The 22,400-nt window shown below is 46.3% G+C and overlaps 1 pseudogene; it reads right to left on the minus strand.

Moving 5' to 3' along the window:
- Positions 1–12,034: 12,034 nt before the first annotated feature.
- LOC144324545 (uncharacterized protein C14orf119 homolog) lies at positions 12,035–12,579 on the minus strand (annotated as a pseudogene).
- Between the last annotated feature and the right edge of the window lie 9,821 nt (positions 12,580–22,400).

Genomic DNA, 22,400 nt, shown 5'->3' on the forward strand with positions numbered 1-22,400 from the left:
GTTGTGTTAGGGGTGCCTGGGTGACTTGGTGTGTTAAGTGTCGGCCTTTGGTTCGGGTCATGATCCTGGGGTCCTGGGATGGAGTCCTGCATTGGGCTCCCTGCTCACTGGGGAGCCTGCTTCTTCCTTTCACTCTGCCTGCTGCTCCTCCTGCTTATGTGCTTGTGCTCTTTCTCTCTGTCAAATAAATAAATAAAAATAAAAATCTATAACTATATATATTATATAATACATATAGGCTCTTCAGTTCCAGAACAAGATGGCATATACTCACTCTCCCCTGTTTCTCTCTCTCTTTTTTTTTAATGTTCTAAGAAAAATTCTCTCTTTTATATATAATTAAATACACTAGAAATTCTTTAACAGACAATGATACAAGAACTCTGAGAGCTTGAATGATGCCATAGGTGGGAGGGGAGGCCCTGGGCTCATTCCTGCCAGGCTCTGGTGGAAATCCTGACTCCCTATGCTCTCTCAGGACTACCAAAGCAGGGAGGGAATCCAGTCTTCCCAGGTGGTCTCCACTGACACCTGGTCTCCAGGTGGTGGGAGGGGTGCTCCTTACTGCTCAGTGAAGAAGAGTGTCCCAGATCCCTACTCACTCTTCTCTGATGCCATGCCAACAGGGCATTGGGGTGCCTCCATATAGTCTAGTGGGGGTAGAAGTCTAGGCTCTCCATTTGGTGTGGGTAGGGATGGCACCACTGTTTTTTCTATGGGATTTGGTTGGAATAGGGTGGTTATTGTCTAACACTGTTCTGTCTTATTAGACTGACCTTTCCCTGGTCCTTTGGCTCACAGAGCAGGGTCTCATCGGAGTCATTTTTGTGTGTGTCCAGTGGCGTTTCCGGTTCGCTGGCTTCTTTAACTCCAAGTGCGGGTGGGAGTTATCGTTGCGTTACTCGGGTTCTGAGTTCCCTAACTTCTCTTCTTCTTTCCACATCCAGGTTTTTTGTTGGGCTTAGCAGGAGGAACAGGGAAAAGTATGTGTAATTCATCTTCCTGTGAGCTGAGATTCTGGCATCATATTTTAGTTATAAGAAACTTGCTTATTTTAACTAATGTGTGATAGATTCCAGGGTGATGGATTCTTAATTTTAGAAGTGTGATCAAACTCCAAATATAATAAAAACATCACTGATGGGGCTGTGTTTTATATACCATGCACCAATTATACTGATTTTTACAACTGTGGCTAGCTTCTATGAGCTAATCTTATAATCTGAACCTTAACTGTAGCTTCTTTCTTAGAAATCCATGTTGAGAAATGCTCTACTCTACTGGGCTTAAGTAAGATGAGCATCTGAACGTGTTGCTTAACAAAACTATTTCTACACAAGCTATGCTTTATATCAGGAAATCTATGTAACATTTCTTAAAGGAACACAACCAGCAAACTCATGGCTAGTACATACTTGGCACACTTGAATTAGCAGAGGCAGAAAAAAAATCATTCAGAAAAAATAGTGGATCTACCCTATGTGAGAAGGATGGTAGGTGCTGGAAGATGGAAAAGGAGAAGTGTTTCCCGATCCAACAATTCACTGTCTAGAGGGAGAGAGAGAGATACAAAGAAGTGGTTCCAATGCAGTGGGACAGGTGCTATAATAAAGGGGAGAAGAAGTCCTGGAGGGGCCATGAAGGGGGTCACTAACTGGGAGAATGACAGATGTTGGGAAGGTGTAATGGAGAGATGAGAAGCAACATCTGAGCTGAGATTGCAGGGGTGATGGTGGGATGGAGGGAGCAGCATACACAGGGCTTGTGGAGGAGAACCATTCCTGTGGAGGGAAGTGGGCATATGGAGCAGTGTCAGAAGACTTGGCTGGAAATAAGGGCAGGGAGGGATTACAAAACATCTGGATACCCTGGATGGAGTAAAAATTCTTTTTTAAAAAAGAGTTTTTAAGAGAAAAAATGGCATGGAAGAAATAATGCTCTTTAGGTTCTGATTTATAAATTTGTAGGAGTTAAAAATCAGAAATCAAGACAGAGAAGATGGAAAAAAAAAAGGGAAACCCTATTATTGGTGGGAAAAAAATGGAGGTGACATTGTCTAAAGGCATTGTTGAGCCAAAAACATACAAGAGCAAGGCAGGATCTACACATGTGATGGGAAACATTCAGTGGAAGGCACATCTTGCACATGTTGTTGGGTGGCCCTGAGGCATAGAGCCAAACTCCACGTGGACCACAGTCAGACCGATTATTTCTCTTCAGTGATGTTTTCACAGAGCTATGCGCAGATGCACAGGCTGCGTCCTGACATAGTGGGTTCCCTGTCTCTGGAAGTATGCAAACATCAGCTGGCCACCCACCGGGCTAGTGAAGTTGTTTGAAACTTTAGGTACTCAGCGGGTAATTCGATGAGATGATCTTCTGGGTCCCTTTTACCTCTGAGAATCTTTGCTTCTCTTTGAACCTTGAGGAGAGTCTCATGTAGAACAAAGTGGATTATTGGTGAATATTTACTCATAGCCTAGGTGAAAATCATGTCGGGATCAAAGCATGACACACACAAGCCTATCACTATCCACTCTGAGGGAAATGGAAATTTTACAATTTTTGTCTAAGATTTTATTTATTTATTCATGAGAGACACAGAGAGAGAGGCAGAGACACAAGTAGGTGGGGGCGGGGAGGTGGGGGAGAAGCAGGCTTCATGCAGGGAGCCCGATGTGGGACTCTTTCCCGGGGAATCTGGGATCACACCTTGGGCTGAAGGCAGACGCTCAACCAATGAGCTACCGAGGTGTCCCGGAAATTTTATAATTTTTATTTATGTTCTCTTCGTGTATCTTTTTTTAAAGCCCTTACCAGAATTTTCAGTTCTTCCACAATTAGTATGATTCCTTTAGAGCTGTGCTGGCAACCTGCCATAGGTTTAGCTGGGTGAATTCTTCCACAGAAATCTAGATGGGACCACATCCCTGGCATGCCCCAGAATCAAACTTGGCCCAACTTGGTATTATGTTGACCCTGGGCCATTCTATCCTATTGCAGACTCAGTATTTTCAGTTAGGCAGGAGCTTAGCCAGCCATGGGGGGTGGGGGAGAGGGGTGGGCAGCAGAGGCAAAACATAGACCTTGCAGGAAATGCTGTGTTTTCCTTCACTGACTGTTTTCTCACACATTCATTTTCCCTCTTTTTTCCTTATCTCCTACCCAATCCGGCTTATTAATAATAAAGGCAAAAAAATAGCCAACACATTGGATATTTGTAGTGTTTAAGGCAACGTGATGCACATTCAGTCTCCTCAACAACCCTAGATGTAGGGTTGTTGTTGTTTTTTTTTAATTATTTCCATTTAACAGATGAGAAAACTGAGACCCAGAGTGGACGAGGAACTTGCCTGAGCTTGCAGAGTAGAGCTTCTGACTCCGGAGCCTGAGTCTTAGAGTCTCACTTGTGAAGCCTCATTTGATCTCTTTTAAAGGTTCAAAGAGAGGTCTCTTTGCTTTTGCCGAATAGCACCCCTTTGCCTCCTCCTCGTCAAGATGTTTGGGGGATGTTATGAGGCCATATCTGTAAAAAAATTTCTCCATCACAAGTGAATTTTCACAGGCTGAGCATGCCCATCTAACCACCACCAAGATGAAGATGCAGAGCATGACCAGCTTGCCTAATGCTTGCACCACACCTCAGAGCGACTGCCCCCCTCCCTTCCATCACCATAGAAAGCTGCCTCTGTTCCTGAACTCCTTATTGTTGGGATCAGTGTGTCCTCTTTTTTTGTGTGTGTGTGTGTGTGTGTGTGTCCTCTTTTAAGTCTGTTTACTTCCTCTCAGTGCCTGTAAGATCCATCCAGCAGTGCGCTGGTAAGTTGGCTCTCAAAAAAAAGAAAAAAAAAAAGGCCCTGTTTGTAGTGTTTGCCAATTTCAGCGGTATAAACACTCCCATCATGGCTGATTTCAAGCCACCAATGATTTAATAATCAACTTAGAAAATTCCAAAGTATTTCATAATCAGCTTTTAGGAGCTGGTACGAGCCAACCCCACCATGCCACGGGATTCATCCACATTGTGATGTGTAGTTATATATGGTTCATACTCTTTGTTTAGCAATCTTTATGTGAACATATGTGGGTTCTTTCATTGTAGACTTTAGGCAAAAGTCACTGGTTTTCAGAAAGAGCTTCTTTGGGGGATTCCATTGACAGTGACATTGCTGCTGGATGGCAGAGGCATGAGCCCGGGAGCCAGAAAGCAGCAGTTCTGGTCCCATGTCCCTTAGTACTTCTCCTGACCCACGTACTCAGCCTCAGCTCTGTGGACAGAAAGCACCATGCCTGCCTCACAGGCTGTGAGCACACTTGGCACTCAGTAGGTGCTCAATAAATTTCCTCCATCCCTTTATTTCTCTTGTTCATCCCAGGGAGGATGGCTGTACTCTGGGTGAAATCACATGGAGAAGGAGGGATCTGTGTTCCTGCATGGATCTCCGGAGTTTTTGCCCTGGTGCCCAGAGCACCTGCAGGATTCCTCAGCTGTATTTCCACTTGGTCTCTTTGAAGAAGAGAAGAAAGAGAAGGGAAAGGAAGATGAATGGAAGATGAAGGAGGGAGGAGGGAAGGAAGGAAGGTAGGCAGGCAGGAAGGGTGGATGTAGGGATGTAGGCCTGTTGGTTTTGTCTCTGTGGGCCTGGCCTGGAAGAAGTGTTTTGTCTTTACAAATTGACCACCTGATTTGGCTGGCAGTGATGGGATCAAGAAATCTGTTCACATTTGGAAATGACATTTGCTTTCTTCCAGAGCTGTGTTCCTGCTTCTAAACTGATCACTATAGCCCAGGCATCCTCTGGAGAGAGACCCCATCTCCAGTGGCCCATGAAAGGAAACCCAAGGAAAGAATGAGAAATGAATGACACGAGTGCAAAAAAAGAGTGTCACAGACTGATAGCGTACCTACAACTTTTCAGGGTGAAGGGGAGTGGAGACGGGACCATGGAGGGGCCCCCTGGGGCCTTTTCCTTGGCCTTGTGACCCAGGGCCTCAGGGCAGAGGGAGCTGGCTGACTCGGAGCTTGCTGCCAACCAGGGGCATCCTGCCATCCATCCACCCTTCCTTCTACCTCCATGAGCTCCTCCTGAAGGAGGTGCAAGAAATGTCTTCCATGTAGCTGGCACCAGCAAGCTTTCTATCTGCAGCAGGCAGGAAAGGCATCTCTTGCCTCCCTCACTGATTGTGAAAATCCATGAATTGTGGCCAAGTGAAATAAGATGCCCCTCCCTGCCTGCACCCCTCTGACAGCTGGGCGTGATGGACGACAGTGTTGGCTTCCAAATCCGTGACTGTTTGCTTTGGATCTCCCTCCAACACCCCAATCCCAGGACTTGGGGCCTCTGAGTGAAAGCTGCTGGTTTCTGTGACCTTTTGAATCAACTTCTTGTGTCCTAGGGGCAAAGACCATGTTCAGATCCCCAGCTGGAGCCCCACGTCTCCACCACCTGTCTGTGGATCATGCCACTGCTGTTTCCCCAGGGCTTTTGGGAGGATAATCTAGAAGACACAGCATGGTATAAGAAACAGAAAAAAATAATGATCTTGGAACTAGCTGCACCTAATTTTAAATCCTGGCTCTGCAACATACTAAGATTGGGTGACCTGGGGCAAATGCTAGCTCCCATGTATCAGGCCCAATGTAATTCCTTTGAGAGCACCCAATCGGCTCAGGATTTCAACTCACTTTGCATGGGTGGAGGTGGAAATGCTGCCAAGACCCACCTGGCCAAGGCAGGACTGAACAGGATTTGAACCTGTGTTGGTCTGGCTGCAGAACCACCTTCTGTTTCCTATCCCACACCCTTGGTACTGTGGGCTTGGGAATACACCTGGGCACTGTCATTCCCATGGATCCCCTCACTCTTTGCGGCTGAGGCAAGGGGCGCTGAGGGACCTTCTGTTCACGAGTGTGGCAAGTTCAGTTACTCATTCTTTTACAGTTGGATATTGAGATTGCTTCCAATTTTTTACTATCATGAACAAGGCTGTGTAAAACATTTAGAATCCTAAGTCTTTTCTCCATCCCCATTGCCTTTTGAGATTTAGCTAAAAGCTGAATTACTAGGTCACAGGGTACAAAAAACTTTAGGTTCTAAGCATAATACCTGTTGCCAGATTTCTCTCAATAAGAGTTTTGGTGGCTTATACTCCCCTTACCCAGAGACTTTTCCCTTATAGCTGGAGGACCTTTCTAAGTTAAGGTGTAGGATGATGCTATTTTGATCCTTGGTTAATACTAACAAAGTACCCAATGTGTCCATGTGTGTGCTCCAGGGAGAGAGGGCTGCAAAATTATTTCTATTAAAAAGGAAGTACTTTGGGTGCCTGCATGGTGCAGTCGGTCGAGCATCCGACTCTTGGTTTTAGCTCAGGTCATGATCTCAAGGTTGTGAGATCGAGCCCTGTGTCAGGCTCTGCACTCAGCAGGGTGTCTGCTTGAGATTCCCTCTCCTCCTTCTGCCCCTCACACTTGAGCATGTGCTCTCTCTCTTTCTCAAATAAATAGGTAAATCTTAAAAAAGAAAGAAAGAAAGAAAGTTCTCAAAGCCATCCTTTCTGTCTTCCTGAGCTTTTATTTAAATCCCTTTGTACATAGCAATGCACAGAGGCTATAAGGAAATTTAGAAAACATAAAAAAAAAAAAACAGAAAGAAAAAAAAGTTATCTTGCCAGAGATGGGGAGATTATGGGAGGTTTTCTTTTTCTTGTCAAACTGTTTCTACACTAGAAATGGGAGAGGAGAGGGACCTTATCCTTAACCAGAATGGGCACCCAGCATTTTTAGATGTAGTTCATTAAAATTTTATTTTTAAAGACTTTAAAAAAAATTATTCATTCATGAGAGACATGAGAGAGAGAGGAAGAGACATAGGCAGAGGGACAAGCAGGCTCCCTGCAGGGAGCCCGATGTGGGACTCAATCCTGGGACAGGGATCACGCCCTGAGCCAAAGGCAGACAGACGCTCAATCGCTGAGCCACCCAGGCGTCCCTGCTCTCTTAGATGTAAAGCATATCAATAGAGATAATGCCTGTCAATTAACTTTCAAGTTGAAGAAAATAGAAATCACTTTGGTCTACTTGGGAACCAGAGTCCAAACCTGGCCTCTCCGCTCTTTGGCTCAGGCAGGTTGGTGATTTTTGCTCTGGTTGTGTGGCCTTCCTTGTGCACGTGCCTGTCAGCTGTTGCTCTGAGCCAGCCTCTGAAGCCATGCTGGGATGTACCCCAGACAAAGAGCGAGGCCCCAGGGCTGCTAAGGAGGCACCCCATGGAGCCCTAGTGCTCCAGCTCTGGCTTGCAGTGCAATCTGGGGTTGGAAAGACCGGGGAAGCCCTGTCACTCTGGGAGAGGAGGCAGTGGATTGTACCAGCCTTTGTTTTACTTCTTGCCTCCTCAGTTGCTGGGCACAGGGATGCCAGGAGTTGACACAGGACGGGTGGTCCAGGGACAGCTGGGCAGTGTTGAGTCCCGCTGGCTCCGGCCTGCATTCTCTAGCTAACACGTGCTTTATGCACAAATAACTTTCATGTGCCTATTTTTTTTTTTCTTTAAAGTCAATTTTAAGTAATATTCGCTGGGAACAAAGTTGGCTAGGCAAACTGAAAAAGTGCAAAGAAAAATCTAAAAATTTTAATCTCTTCAGTTAGGAAAGCACAAACATCTGTTACTGGCTGAATTGTGTACCCCCTCCCCCCGCCCAAATTTGTACTTTGAAGTCCTCATCCCCATACCTCAAAATCTAACCATATTGGACATAGGTCTTTAGGAGGGGATTAAGGTAAAATGAAGCCTTCAGAGTGGACCTTACCTGATCTCATTGGCATCCTTATAAGAAGAGAAAATTTGAACACTCAAGAGACACCAGGGGTGCACACAGAGGGATGACAGTGAGGGCCTGGCAGGAAGACGGTCATCTGCAAGCCATGGAAAGAAGTCTCAGAAGAAATCAGACCCACCGACTCTTTGATCTTGGACTTCCATCCTCAGGAACTGTGAACTCCCCGGTGTGTGGTGTTTTGTTATGGCATCCCAAGCTAAGACAGCACCCCTCTCTCCTCTCATAGTAAAGCCCACTGGAGGCAGTCTGCACAGCCAGCTTTATTCCATGCTCTGAATTTCATGCTTTGCACTGTGGGCACTTTCCTGCACCCCTGACTCCCTGCTCACCAGGAGGATAAGGTTCCAGCTCTGTATCTGGGTATTTGAGATCATCCATGGATGGCCCTCTACCCAGCCATGCATGCTGATTTGCTGGCCATTTGCCAGACCGCTCCCTCTCTTCAGCTCCTGCCACCCACCTCCCCTGGCCCAGGTCTGACCTGCAACTGATTTGCCATGTAGCTCACCACAGTGCGTTTGTATATACACCTGTGTCCCTGGCACTTACCACAGTCCCTCTAACACATTCTGTTTTTAGCCAGCCTTTACATGACAGTAACTTCTGAAAAAGTGAAGATTGAGGATTTGGGGCAGAGTTAAATTCTTCATGGGCCCCTGTCTCTTGTATCCATGGATATTAGAGAAAGGATAACACATTATCACCAAGTTGGACTTATCCCAGGAATGCAAGCCCGGGAATGTATTAGAAAAAAAACCAATGTAATTTACTGTATTTACAGAATGAAGGATTAAAATGATCAGGTCATTTCAATAGATGGGAAAAGCATTAAATAACATTTGATATCCATTCATAGTAAAAACTGACAAACAAATAAACAGAAACAAACAAACAAAAAACTGCCTGCAAACTAGGAACAGTAGGGAATTCGCTCAAACTGTAAAAGACTTTTACAAAATTCCTACAGGCCAGATTACGCTTAGAGGTGAAAGTCTGAATTGTTTCCTGAGCCCATTTACTCCTCCCCAGGAAAACTTTCCTGACCCCCTGACCAGGTCAGATGCCCAGTGTACATGCCCCCAGGACCAGCCTCTCCTCCAGAGCAATGCTCACAGCTGCAGTTGAAACTGTGTTCATGCCACCATTCGGTCAACGTTTGTTTGCAGCGAGCTCCTCGATGATGGCCTTCTGCCTGGTGTTACTGTGCCGTGTACACGTCAGACAGAGTGAGCCTCTGAGTGAGTGGCAGGCACTGTCCTGCTTGCACAGAGCTTGAAGACTGGGGGCAGGGGACATCTATCAAATGAGCACGTTTGTACACCTGTGAACTCTGCAGCAAAGATGATGCTTTGGCTTCGCTCTGGGCCACTCCCCCACGGAGAATGGAAGCTCGTGCTTTGTCTCCTGGCTCAAGGCTGTTGGGGGTCATCCAGACCTCTCGCTGCCCACCCCACACAAATAGATGAGGTCACTAGGGCCCAGGATGTGAAGCACATCCACCAGAAGAACCACAAAGACTAGTTAAGAGTGAATGGCTGTGATAACTGCAGAGGGTGGTCCTCTTTCTAATCAATGCCTGTATGAACACCTGCAATTTGAAGCAGCTGGCAGGATGCTGTAACTCCTAGGATCCTGGGGCAAAGCCCCTCCCACTGAGGCTGCTTGCCCACCTGCCTTAGCTCTGGTCATCAGAAATCTGGCTTCTCTGCCCACGGTCACCAGACAGGACACAGGCCCTGGCCTAGCTAACCCCTTCTTCTGTCTGGAAGTGGACTTTCCCTTTCTTTCCAAGGAGGAGTGGGCAGCTCTTCACAGGTGAAGGGAAGCAGTGCCAACTCCAGGATTTCTCCATCCGGTGGTTGTTGGGGGAAGGGGCAGGGCTGGAAGCTGTGCTGGCACAGATAATATGAGTTTTTTTTTTTTAAGATGTTATTTATTTATTCCTGAGAGACACAGAGAGAGAGGCAGAGACACAGGCAGAGGGAGAAGCAGGCTCCCTGCGAGGAGCTCAATACAGGACTCGATCCCAGGACCCCGGGATCACACCCTGAGCTGAAGCCAGATACTCAACCACTGAGCCACCCAGGCATCCCCAGACCATATGAATTTGAGAAGCCAGTGACTGTCCATCCCGAAGAATAGATGGCTGCCGTGGGAGCCGCGAGGGGTGGGAAACGCCAAGGGCCCTCGGAGTGGCCGCTGGAGAAGCATGTAAGGAAGAGGTGAGGTGGCCTCTGGATTAAAAGGTGAGGGCGGGCAGGCGCCCCAGCTGCCTGGACATGCCCTGGCAGACTTGTGCCTCCCCTCACCAGCCTGGGCAGGTTTCTGATCTGTTCCTTCTGAAATGCGCCTCATCCAACTGCTATATATAGTAAAGGGAAAGGAAAAGAGAAAGCACAGGCTTTCCTCACTGACACCATCAAAGCCACCCATCAGCTATAGATTCTCTAGAGGATGCACAGCCCCGTGTCTGCCACAGCTGCCTCTCTACCTGCGATCTTAAGAGGATGATTGTTTTATTTTGTTTTGTTTTGAAAAGAAGAATCACGACTCATGACAAGTGTACAATGAACACACATTAAAGGTTTTATTTAATTCATTTATTAATGAAGGAACCAGTTAAATGTTACAAGCAGTCCAAAGGAGAATTAAAAATAGCGTACAGACAGACCGAGGCAGGTTGGAATGCTGAGGTCAACTTGCAAGCAGATGCAGAACCAACAGTGGCCACTGGGCAGAGTTCACTTGTGTGTCTATGGACAGAAGTGGTGTGTGTCCCTGTGGGTGCTTTACAACTTGCCAAGTTGTCGAGAGGCTCCTGGATAGGGAAGGGCGGGGAGAGCCAGGAAGAGTATGCTGGAGGGAACACACGGTGATCCTTCTTGTCCATTTTATTTCATTTTTTCTGAAGATTCATTCTTTTTTTTTTTAATTTTTATTTATTTATGATAGTAACATAGAGAGAGAGAGAGAGGCAGAGACATAGGCAGAGGGAAAAGCAGGCTCCATGCACCGGGAGCCCGACGTGGGATTCGATCCCGGGTCTCCAGGATCGCGCCCTGGGCCAAAGGCAGGCGCTAAACCACTGTGCCACCCAGGGATCCCTGAAGATTCATTCTTTATTTTGATACAGAGAATAAACCCTTCAACCTATAAAGGGTGTCACTTGTTTTCATACCACAGAGCAAACTTACAGAATCAGAATCTGTTCCCAGCTCAAGAACATCACATATGCTTTAGGAAAAGTCATTGATATTTGGAGTCAAAGAAACATCAGTGTGGAGGGAGTAACGAATTATCTCCCTCTCCTGATTTTTCATGATTTTACAAAATCGTCACTAGGAAAGCTAATAGTTGGGATGTCACATAATTATGCCAGAATCTAGTAAGAGCAGTGAAACCAGCCATGTGAATCCAGTCAAACTATAAAAAACATTTTATTGTCCTTCTCTCCTGTTTCTGGAGTAGGAAGGCTCTACTTTAAAGCCCCATGGGCCAGCAATATAGTTGAGTTATAACTTGTAGTTTCCTTCTGGTTACACTTGCAAAAAGAAGCCACAGAATTCTTGAGGGTCTGACATGTAGAAAGGAGTAAGCTGGGAGGCAGGCTGCTAATCTGGATTTACTTAGATGAAAAACATTTACAGAGCAGTCCAGTTGATAGGCTGTTAACATTGAAATAACCAAGCCTTGGAGCCCGGGTGGCTCAGTCGGTTAAGCGTTTGACTCTTGTTTTCGGCTCAGATCATGATCTCAGGATTGTAAGATCAAGCCCCAAGACAGGCTCAGGGCTGGACATGGAGACTGCTTAAGAGTCTCTCTTCCCCTCTCCCTCTCTCCTCCCTCCCCCTAAGAAATAATCAAGCCTGTATTGGTCAACAAGTCCGACCAGGTGATCAGAATACTGCCCCTAGACCTTTAAGTGATACATTTGAAGTTCTCACAGTAAAGTTGTGCCTCCATCAGCTGTGATTATCTTCTTTGATTTTAATATCCTGTCCATCAGTCTTCTTTTTTTTTTTGAGATTTTTTATTTATTCATGAGAGACACAGAGAGAGGCAGAGACATAGGCAGAGGGAGAAGCAGGCTCCCTGCAGGGAGCCTGATGTGTGACTCCACCCCAGGACTCTGGGATCACTCCCTGAGCCAAAGGCAGATGCTCAACCACTGAGCCACCCAGCTGTCCAATGTCCATCAGTCTTTACCAGCTGTAGTGGTCACAGCTTGGTAAAACCTTGCCATGAAGTCTGGCTCACTGACCTCCAGCTACCTGACAGATTCATTGCACTCCTGCTCAGCCAACTCTCGAAATTACTGATCCCAAAGATGTTGCTGGAGCTTAAAGATACAAAGTGGTTGGTTTGCTGCAGATGTGCTAAGCTGCTTCAGCCCTTCCAGTGGTGGCTGTAATTTCCCCGGCACTGCCTTAGCTACCGAGTCCTGTAGGAAATGTTCACTCTGGGGACCTGACAAACCAGCAAACCAGTAAAGAATACACTTATCTCCCGGGAAGCGATTTAAGACATTGGGGAAGGGGAAGATCTAGTAATACTGTCTGGTCCTGAGGGTAAGGGAGAAGAGAAGGATGGTGGCATTGAAGAAGATGATTCCAACGGCACCCTCCTCTTTCTTCTCACAGGGCACCTGGAGACTGTCACAAAGGTGCTTAAACTCCAACAGTCACCACCACATCTGTGTTTCCTGAAAACCCTCTTTCTTGTCCATTTTAAATCTGTCATGGATCAGGGGAGAGGTGAGAGCTGAAGGAAATCTGGGCATTTCCTTCACCAAAATGAGCTGAGACAGGGGACAGGCTGAGGATGGATGTTGACAAAGTCGTGCACTGGACTCCCGATGCATGTGTGAGGAAGAAGTGGGACTGAGAAGGGGAGGGGGGATAAATAGCATATAAGTACACATGTAAATAAGGGTTTATAAAGGGAATAAATACATGAACAGATAAACAAGAGGGAAAGAGAATAGACAAGCAAATAAGAGTCAAGAGGAGGCCTGGAGGAGGTGAGAGAAGAACTGTTTTGCCCATTTGCTCCTTGGCTCATTTCCTTATTCACTGAGCAGTGTATTGGGCAGTGTGCTCCCCCCCTGGAGTACAAGCTCAACCAGCTACATTTTGACCGTTACTACTCATCCTACAGGGAAGGACAACACTGTGCGGTGGGGCAATGGCCCCCGGGGTTTTCCACATCCTGATCCCTGGAACCCCTGAATGTTATTGTACACAGCAAAATGGATTTTGCAGATAGAACCTTGAGATAGAGAGATGATTCTGGATCATCTGAATGGGCCTGATATATTCACAGTGGTCCTGATAAAAGAGAGAGGCAGGTGATCAGAGGAGGAGAAGGCAATGTGACAGCAGAGGCAGGGATGGGAGAGATGTGGCCACAAGGCGTGGAGTGCTGGCCTCGTCTGGAAGCTGGGGGAGGCAAGGAACACATTCCCCTCTGGAGGATCTAGTGGGAACCAGCCCTCCAATACCTCTGATGCCTGTAGTCCTGTAGGATCTGGATTTCTGACTTTCAGAACTGGAAGAGAATAAATTTGTGTTGTTTTCAGCCATTATGTTTATAGTGATCTGTTACAGCAGCAACAGGAAGTGGATACATACTCTGAACAAATGCACCACAGCATGATTGCAATGCAGAGTGCTCTGATGGGGGAAACTGAGCCAGTCAGGGGAGCCACCACCTGGTATCCTGGGGATAAGGGATTCCTGCTGACCCCTGAGAGTTTTGGAGGACGTGGCTGGCAGAGTATTGGGCTTGTTTTGGGTGGGGTGGGAGGGCTGGTGTCCCAAAGTATACCAGAGGAGGTAATAACCTTGCAGAGGCCCCGAAGCAATGTTTTCTTACCTATCAGGGGCAGAGGAAGGCTGGAGGCAAGAACCACTAATGTGTGGCTGTGGTGGTTTGCACAGGCCTGAACCCCATGATGGGGGGAAAACGCAAAGGAGGAGAATTCTCAAGACTTTCAGGAGGCCTTTGCAGGAAGGTGGGTGCAACATAAATTCAACATGGTGGTTTTAAACGAAGGGCTTAAAAAGTCATCTGTTGGAAGAAAGACAGTCTCTTCAATAAATGGTGCTGGGAAAATTGGACATCCACATGCAGAAGAATGAAACTAGACCACTCTCTTTCACCATACACAAAGATAAACTCAAAATGGATGAAAGATCTAAATGTGAGACAAGATTCCATCAAAATCCTAGAGAAGAACACAGGCAACACCCTTTTTGAACTCGGCCATAGTAACTTCTTGCAAGATACATCCACAAAGGCAAAAGAAACAAAAGCAAAAATGAACTATTGGGACTTCATCAAGATAAGAAGCTTTTGCACAGCAAAGGATACAGTCAACAAAACTCAAAGACAACCTACAGAATGGGAGAAGATATTTGCAAATGACATATCAGATAAAGGGCTAGTTTCCAAGATCTATAAAGAACTTATTAAACTCAACACCAAAGAAACAAACAATCCAATCATGAAATGGGCAAAAGACATGAACAGAAATCTCACAGAGGAAGACATAGACATGGCCAACATGCATATGAGAAAATGCTCTGCATCACTTGCCATCAGGGAAATACAAATCAAAACTACAATGAGATACCACCTCACACCAGTGAGAATGGGGAAAATTAACAAGGCAGGAAACAACAAATGTTGGAGAGGATGCGGAGAAAAGGGAACCCTCCTACACTGTTGGTGGGAATGTGAACTGGTGCAGCCACTCTGGAAAACTGTGTGGAGGTTCCTCAAACAGTTAAAAATATACCTGCCCTACGACCCAGCAATTGCACTGTTGGGGATTTACCCCAAAGATACAAATGCAATGAAACGCCGGGACACCTGCACCCCGATGTTTATAGCAGCAATGGCCACGATAGCCAAACTGTGGAAGGAGCCTCGGTGTCCAACGAAAGATGAATGGATAAAGAAGATGTGGTTTATGTATACAATGGAATATTACTCAGCTATTAGAAATGACAAATACCCACCATTTGCTTCAACGTGGATGGAACTGGAGGGTATTATGCTGAGTGAAGTAAGTCAGTCGGAGAAGGACAAACATTATATGTTCTCATTCATTTGGGGAATATAAATAATAGTGAAAGGGAATATAAGGGAAGGGAGAAGAAATGTGTGGGAAATATCAGAAAGGGAGACAGAACGTAAAGACTGCTAACTCTGGGAAACGAACTAGGGGTGGTAGAAGGGGAGGAGGGCGGGGGGTGGGAGTGAATGGGTGACGGGCACTGGGTGTTATTCTGTATGTTAGTAAATTGAACACCAATAAAAAAAAATAGAAAGAAAAAAAAAAAAGTCATCTGAAATAAGTATTAGCTTGGGTGGGTGGCGCCATGGAGCTAGCTGGCAGCCTCCCTGTGAAAGCAGCCTCAGGCTCCCTTCTCTTGGTGTCCTTAGAAAATGTGAACCTAGCGGTACCCACATTGCCTAACAGAGTCTGTTAATACCTGGGTAAAAAGAAAGATCGTCTTTACCACAGCTTTGATTCTGAGACTAGCCTCAAATTCTCTCTAAAAACCCAGAAAGTGTTTTGCTCATCTATACATTCCTAAAGGCCACACAAGCAGAAGCCTTAGCAGCAGTGGACCAAGTGCACACTGCCTGTGAAATCTCCAAGAGGGTCACTGTGGAAGTAGTGATTGGCCAAGTTGCCTTTTTCAGGATATCAGTGGTCCTCACACCCATTTGCTGCGTAGTGAGCTTGTCTTTTGGTACTTGAGGTACTTGGTTTTGATTGTTTATTTGCATTTTAATCCCCAGAGCTCCTCCCACGATGAATGTTTGTGAGCCAAATTATTTGGCAGGAGACTTTGGTGTCGTGGATAGATGGGGAGCAGCAGAATCAGTGTCTTTTCAGACCTCTCCTCCTATTGGCCATCTCCTCTTTCTGCTTCATACATGTCCTTTTTACAATCTTAGGGGTTGTCGCACATACCAGGAGAGCCGGTCCCATGGCACAGATTCTCCCCCCTGAGCCTGATACTGCACTGGCTCATGCTTTTTCCTTGGGTGATATGTGATGGACCCTTTCTCTTGATTCCTCATACTCTTCAACTAAATTTTCACTTCTTATTAATTTATTGTTTGTAGGGCAGCCCAGGTAGCTCAGCGGTTTAGCGCTGCCTTCAGCCCAGGGCCTGATCCTGGAGACCCGGGATCAAGTCCCACATCAGGCTCCCTGCATGGAGCCTGCTTCTCTCTCTGCCTGTGTTTCTGCTGCTCTCTCTCTCTCTCTATCTCTATCTCATTAATAAATAAATAAAATCTTTAAAAAATTTTTTATCATTTGTGATATTGATTCTATTTGGGGATATGCCTTGAAGGCTGCATCCGGTCACAGCAAGAGAGGGGTCCACGCTGGGGTCCCCATGTAAGTGAATTTTGGATGAATTATAACCTGTACACTGGAAAAGTCTAGAATTGAGGAATACAGGCCAATAAAAAAAGACCTACAGATTTGGAGACCCTCTGCTTAAAATGACATATGCACTCCACTTAGCAGTGCTTTGCGAAGTTTGCTCTAATCATTCTGACAGATATTCAACTTCAGTCTCTTTCAGAGTCCTGAAAAATTTTGAAAGTACCAACAGGCATCCTCTCTTGATGACATGCTTACACAAGGAGCTAAAGTTGAGTGTGTTCTATACATAGCACACGTCCTCAGCCTTCCATGTCTGGCCAAGTATGTTGCTGATCACACTCAGGGAACATTGACATTCCTTAGAAATGTGGCAACTAAAATGATTTCTTAAAATCAGTAAATACAGTATTTCTTTGATCTGCTTACTTTGATCAGGCCATGCTCCTGTCCAGGAAATTATTTTTTCCTCTTCTAGAATAGATTAGATTAGAATAGAACAGATTTTCCTACCTTCTATTTCCTCCTCCCTTGGGATGATGATAAGCATCAAGAGGAGGGACTCTGAATTTTTGCAAGCATTTGTGTTCTGGTTGACATTGTGATGATGTTGATTCATGGCACCCCATGTTGAAACAGGTCTGGTTGAGGCTTATTGGAAACATGCCACCTCATGTAACCTGGGTTTTTTGGAGCTTCAATATAGAAACAACTTCTTGGCAACACTAATTCTCTTGATCATAGTGTTGTAGTTAAGAAGGTACAAGAATCCAGAGCCCTGGAGACCTGAAACCTTTCATAGAACCAGCATGTATATTGTCTCCTAAATAAGGAACGTTCTTGGAGGGTGGGGGGGGTCCATTAACCTGGAGCTCATGATAACCAGATGACTTGAATCAAGGGTGTGAATCAGGAAATGGAATTCAGGATGAGGGAGCTGAGTGTGGCCTCATGCACAGGTCTTTCCTGACTCTCTTCCTTTGACAGCAGGCCTGTGTGGCCATGGTTTCATAATGCTGGGTGCCTTCTATGTTGTCGCATGAAGAGCCTGTGTTCTGGGAGCTGGAGAGAAGGGTGGGTGTCTCCAAAGTCCCGTCCACATACCCCACTTGAAGACCAGAGTAGTCAGGGCTTGGGTAGGCTGCAAATAATGGAAAACCCAAAAGGCAGAACTTTATAAGAAACCTTGCTTTTTCTGCCTGCAAGAAGTCTGAGTTGTTGGAAGTTCAGGGCTGAGTTGGAGGTTTAGGGAGGCCAAGGCTTAGGCTTTAATGCCTTCTTTGGCCTTCTCCTCAGGGTCATCTAGAAGGTGACTGATATAGGTGGGATGGGCCTGGGTTGCAGGGAACAGTGGGCTATGAGGCTGGCACTCCCTCTGGATGGTTGTGGGGATAGCCATCAGGAAGCCTCCTCTCCACCTGGTCAATCTGAGAAGGGATAATGTGCACTCATGCCAAAAGGCCAGACTGGGTTCCCAGGTGGGAAAGAGCAGCCCCAAGGCCTGCAGAAGCTTTGGTGGCACTCACACTTCTTGTACTCCTATGAGCTGTTCAGTAGCCCTGCTCAACAAGGCCACTGTTGTCCTTTCCAACAAGTCACCACATGGTACTCTGCTAAACACTTAGAAGTACCTGAGCTCTTGGCTGATGGTGGCTCACTTTTAATTGCAGACCACACAATGTTGAGGTGGAGGGAGAAGCAGTGGTTCCCTAGGGAGGCCCAGCATCATGACCCTCAGGGGTTGTCATGGGACAAGATGGTGGGACAGCTCCTATAAACTGGTCTTTGCTTACTGCTTTTATGTTTTGTCTTCAAAACTTTGCCTCTCCTTCTTCCCTTCCACTCTTCCTTGACTGTTCAGTTAAAGGCAGGCTGAGTTACCTACCATGAATTGCTGCACCTCTGCCCTTCCCTTTACCTGGATGACTAAAAAGAGGCCACCACAACTCAGCGAGGCCCATGTCCTGGAGGCAGGCTTTGGCCCCAGGCCCAGGAGTCAACAGGCAAGAGATACACCTTGGTTTTTCTTTAACATAATTTAATTTCTTAGGCTTCCATTCTGCACAGGCAGAGAAGCTTATTCTTGGTCAGTTGGCATCCTTTGCCTTTCCTGAGGATGCGATCAGTGCAAGGGGCCAGGCTGGCTGCCAGCATCTCTCCACTTGAGTGTTTCAGATGCTTTCTTGCCAGCTCTTGGTCATCGGGTCCTGCTGGTCACTGCTGTTGTCTCTTGTTCTTGCTTGATCCTGACTCTGCTTCAAGCCTGCTCTCTCTGGGCCTGAGAAGCTCTTAGGAGCCCACCCATCCTAGGAGGAAGTCAGGTGAACTTGGGTCTGGCTTGCTACTTCTGAGCCATTAAATAGGTATTTTTTCTGCTCACCTCTCCTGAGGAATTTAGGGGTTTTGCCCCATTGTGGGTTTCAGCTTGGGATCTGAGATTATCCTCCTGCTTATTGATCACTGAAAAGGCAAAGTGAGGATGGGACACACTTGGGGCACAGGGCCTTCCCAGGACCCACCCCCTCCCCATTCTGCTCAGGAGAGCACTGTGCAGCTGAAACTGGAGACTTACTTTGTAAGGTCACACATTCCTCCAGAGCTCTGGTCTTATCCCAGGGCCTGAGCTTGCAGTCAAAGCTCTGCTAAGTGATGTCTGGCTGAAGCAGGGAACATGGAATGATCCTGTTACATGACACAGGAGAAGATCTTGGGAGCAGAAGAAGCCCGTCAACACCTCAAGAAATCCCACCAAATCTATGTAAGAGGAAGAGAGAAAGAAGGTTGAAGAGAGGTTCCCCCCCCCTTTTAAGATTTATGTATTTATTTGAAAGAGAGAGAATGAGCAGGGGTGAGGGGCAGCGGAGGGACAAGCAGATTCCCCACTGAGCAGGGAGCCTGATATGGGGCTCAATCCCAGGACCCTGAGCTTATGATATGAGCCGAATACAGATACTTAACCCACCGAGCTACCCAGGCACCTCAGGTTTTTCCCTTTTAATATACCATACAGATTAAATTTTAGACTGTCTGTGTGTTTGTTTTTAAAATTTTGGTCCTTTAGATGTCAGAGAATTTCAGAATACATGAGTAAAAATGCACTTACTTTTCAGTGCTCTTGGGGTCTCTTTGAAATGATCGGAAGTTAAGAAACTTAGTTATGTTATTTTACTGAAAATTTTTTTAACTTGTAAAGTGATCTGCTAGGCTATCAAACTTTTTAGGTGCACCCAAAATAACACCCTATTTCTGAAACCACCGTATTTTACACTTTCACTTCCCACATACACCAGCTTGGTGACAAGAAACCATATGAACAATGTGCGGAATTGAGGTTCTCGGAAACACACCCAGGACCTCTTGTTCACAGTGTCTCTGCTCAGCCACTCCTTCTGCCCAGCGTGTCCCCATCCTGTCCCCCTGGCACTCTCCTGCCTCTTCTTCAGGGACCAATGCCAGTACAATCTCCCCAGCTTCACCTGGCAGCCCTCCCCCCACTGCCAGCCGGAAGAGTGGTTCTCTACCTGTGTTCATCCTCCGTTAGAGCATCTCTCTCACTGTATTAGAGAGACTGGGTCACCTGGGTGCGTCCTTCCTCTGTACTTTTGCAATCTATGGTTTATACACCTCTTAGATGTACTGCCTAAAATTTTAGACCCTCAAAATCTGAAAGTCACCCCTGACACTACCCAATTACCTGTTGAAAAAGGTGCTTTGTTATCCCAGGGTGCACAGTAGATCCTTTAGGTCCTGGGCATCTGAATGTGTATTTTGATGGGGTCACAGCTATGAGAACAGAGGAGCATACGGCCATTAGTTTCCCTGTGGGTGAGCTGCTTCATTCCCAGGGCCAGCTCTTAGTGATTTCTCAATCTCTGGGGCTAACGTGGGACCAGACACATAGTGTTATGGGTTGAATTGTGTCCCCCCACCCCCAAATCTTTACATTGATATCCTAAGTCCTACTACATCAGAATGTGACTTATTTAGAAATAAGATGGAGGGCACTTCAGTGGCTCAGCAGTTGAGCATCTGCCTTTGGCTCAGGGCGTGATCCCAGGGTCCTGGGATCAAGTCCCACATTGGGCTCCCTGCAAGAAGCCTGCTTCTCCTTCTGCCTATGTCTCTGCCTTTCTCTCTCTGTGTTTCTCAGGAATAAATAAATAAAATCTTTAAAAAAATAAATAAGATGGTTGCAGATATAATTACAGTGAGATCATACTGGTAGGGTATGGGTCTCTAATAGGTAGGTGGGTCTCTAATCCAGGGTGACTGGTCCTTCTGAAGAAGGGAAATCTGGGTACATACATGTGTATCAAGAGAACATCATGTAAAGATGAAGGCAGAGACTGGGGAGATGTTTCTGCATACCAGGGAACACCAAAGATGGCAAGCAGATCACCAGTAGTTGGGGTAGAGGCATGGAAAATAGATTCTCCCAAATGGCTTTCAGAAGAAACCAACCCTGTCGACACCTTGATCTTGGACTATTGGTCCTGGAACTGTGCAACAATAAATTTCTGTTGTCTAAGCTCCCCACCCCCCCATCTGCAGTACTTCTTAAAACATTCCTATAAAGGAATACACCTCATATGTATCCTGAGTAAATACTAAACAAGTGAATGAATGAATGAAACCTTCCAGTAGCAAAGGTGCACCAAAGAGCATCTCATGCTGACTCATGGGATAACCCACACTTGTCTGACAACATTGGGAGAGCCATACCTCTTGGCACCCCTTGGCAGCTGGTTGAATTATATGATGTCCATATGAAATATCAGGTATCCCCCAGGCTTAATGACAATTAGTGGGGTGACCTCAAGGAAATGGGGTAGCCACATGAAAATCTGTGCTTCTAAGAGGGTCTTGGAGTTTTCTAAACTGAAGGAAAGAACAAATGAGAAACCTTGCAGTCTTTGACATGTATTAATATGAAGTTGTTTTTGAATCTTTTATTATTTTAGGAAAATACTTGCTTTTTTCATGGCAGATTAATTAAAGGGCATACACATGGGGGGCTGAGTTACCTTAGGAGATCTCCCTCCCCCTCAGGAGTCTGCTTTGTTCTGAGCCTCCAAGCTGTTGTATTTGCACTTTGGCAGGAGGGGGTGGGGTGGGGCATTGGCATGGTTGAAGACCAAGGTAGATCCTCACACCCCAGGCCCAGCTCACCAGTGCTATTCAGCTGTTGTTCACACACCCTTCTCCCTTGTGCCCAGGTGTGAGGAGCCCTCATCATCCATCTTTATCTGTGCCTCTCATCCAGTTCACTGATGCTATCCATGTAAATGTTTTGTGTTTGGGTTAAACCCAAAAGATATTGACGATGCCCTAACCCCTCATACCTCAGAATGTGATTTTTTTTTAATTTTTTTTTATGATAGTCACAGAGAAGAGAGAGAGAGAGAGAGAGAGGCAGAGACACAGGCAGAGGGAGAAGCAGGCTCCATGCACTGGGAGCCCGACGTGGGATTTGATCCCAGGTCTCCAGGATCGCGCCCTGGGCCAAAGGCAGGCGCCAAACCGCTGCGCCACCCAGGGATCCCCTCAGAATGTGATCTCGTGTGGAAATAAGGACTTTGCAGACACTTAAGATGATGTTATCAGGGTGAATTCTAATCCGGTTTGACTGTGTCCTTATAAAAAGGGAGAATGTGGACACACACTCTCACACACATACACACAGGGAGAACGCCATGTGAACACAAGGGGATCGGGAGATGCATCTATAGCCAGGGAATGTGGCAGATTGCCAGCAAACCCCCATGAGTGAGGAGAGGGACTTGCAGCCCTCAGAAGGAGCCAACCCTACTGACTGACACCTCGATCCCGGGCTTCCGGCCTCCAGAGCTGAGAGATAATACATTTCCATTGCCGAAGCCAGCCGTCTGCGGTACTTGGTTACAGCAGCCCTAGCACAGTGATTCAGGGGGTGATCTCAAAGTTTCCTATCCCGAACGGTGGCTCATTTAGAAGAGGGGTGCCAGATGGCCCTTTCCCATATATGAGCATCTCACATTTAAAGGAGCAGTTCTGGGCTATCTGAGGTTACTTGCAAGTGCCCATCTCAGTCATAAACTTCCTGAAGTTGCATCATGAAGAATTTGTTTTCCCTAGCAGTCTTTTGTTTCATGGCTTTCTTCCCTTCTCTTTT

This window comes from Canis aureus, chromosome 12, assembly GCF_053574225.1.
Source record: "Canis aureus isolate CA01 chromosome 12, VMU_Caureus_v.1.0, whole genome shotgun sequence".
Lineage (NCBI taxonomy): Eukaryota > Metazoa > Chordata > Mammalia > Carnivora > Canidae > Canis > Canis aureus.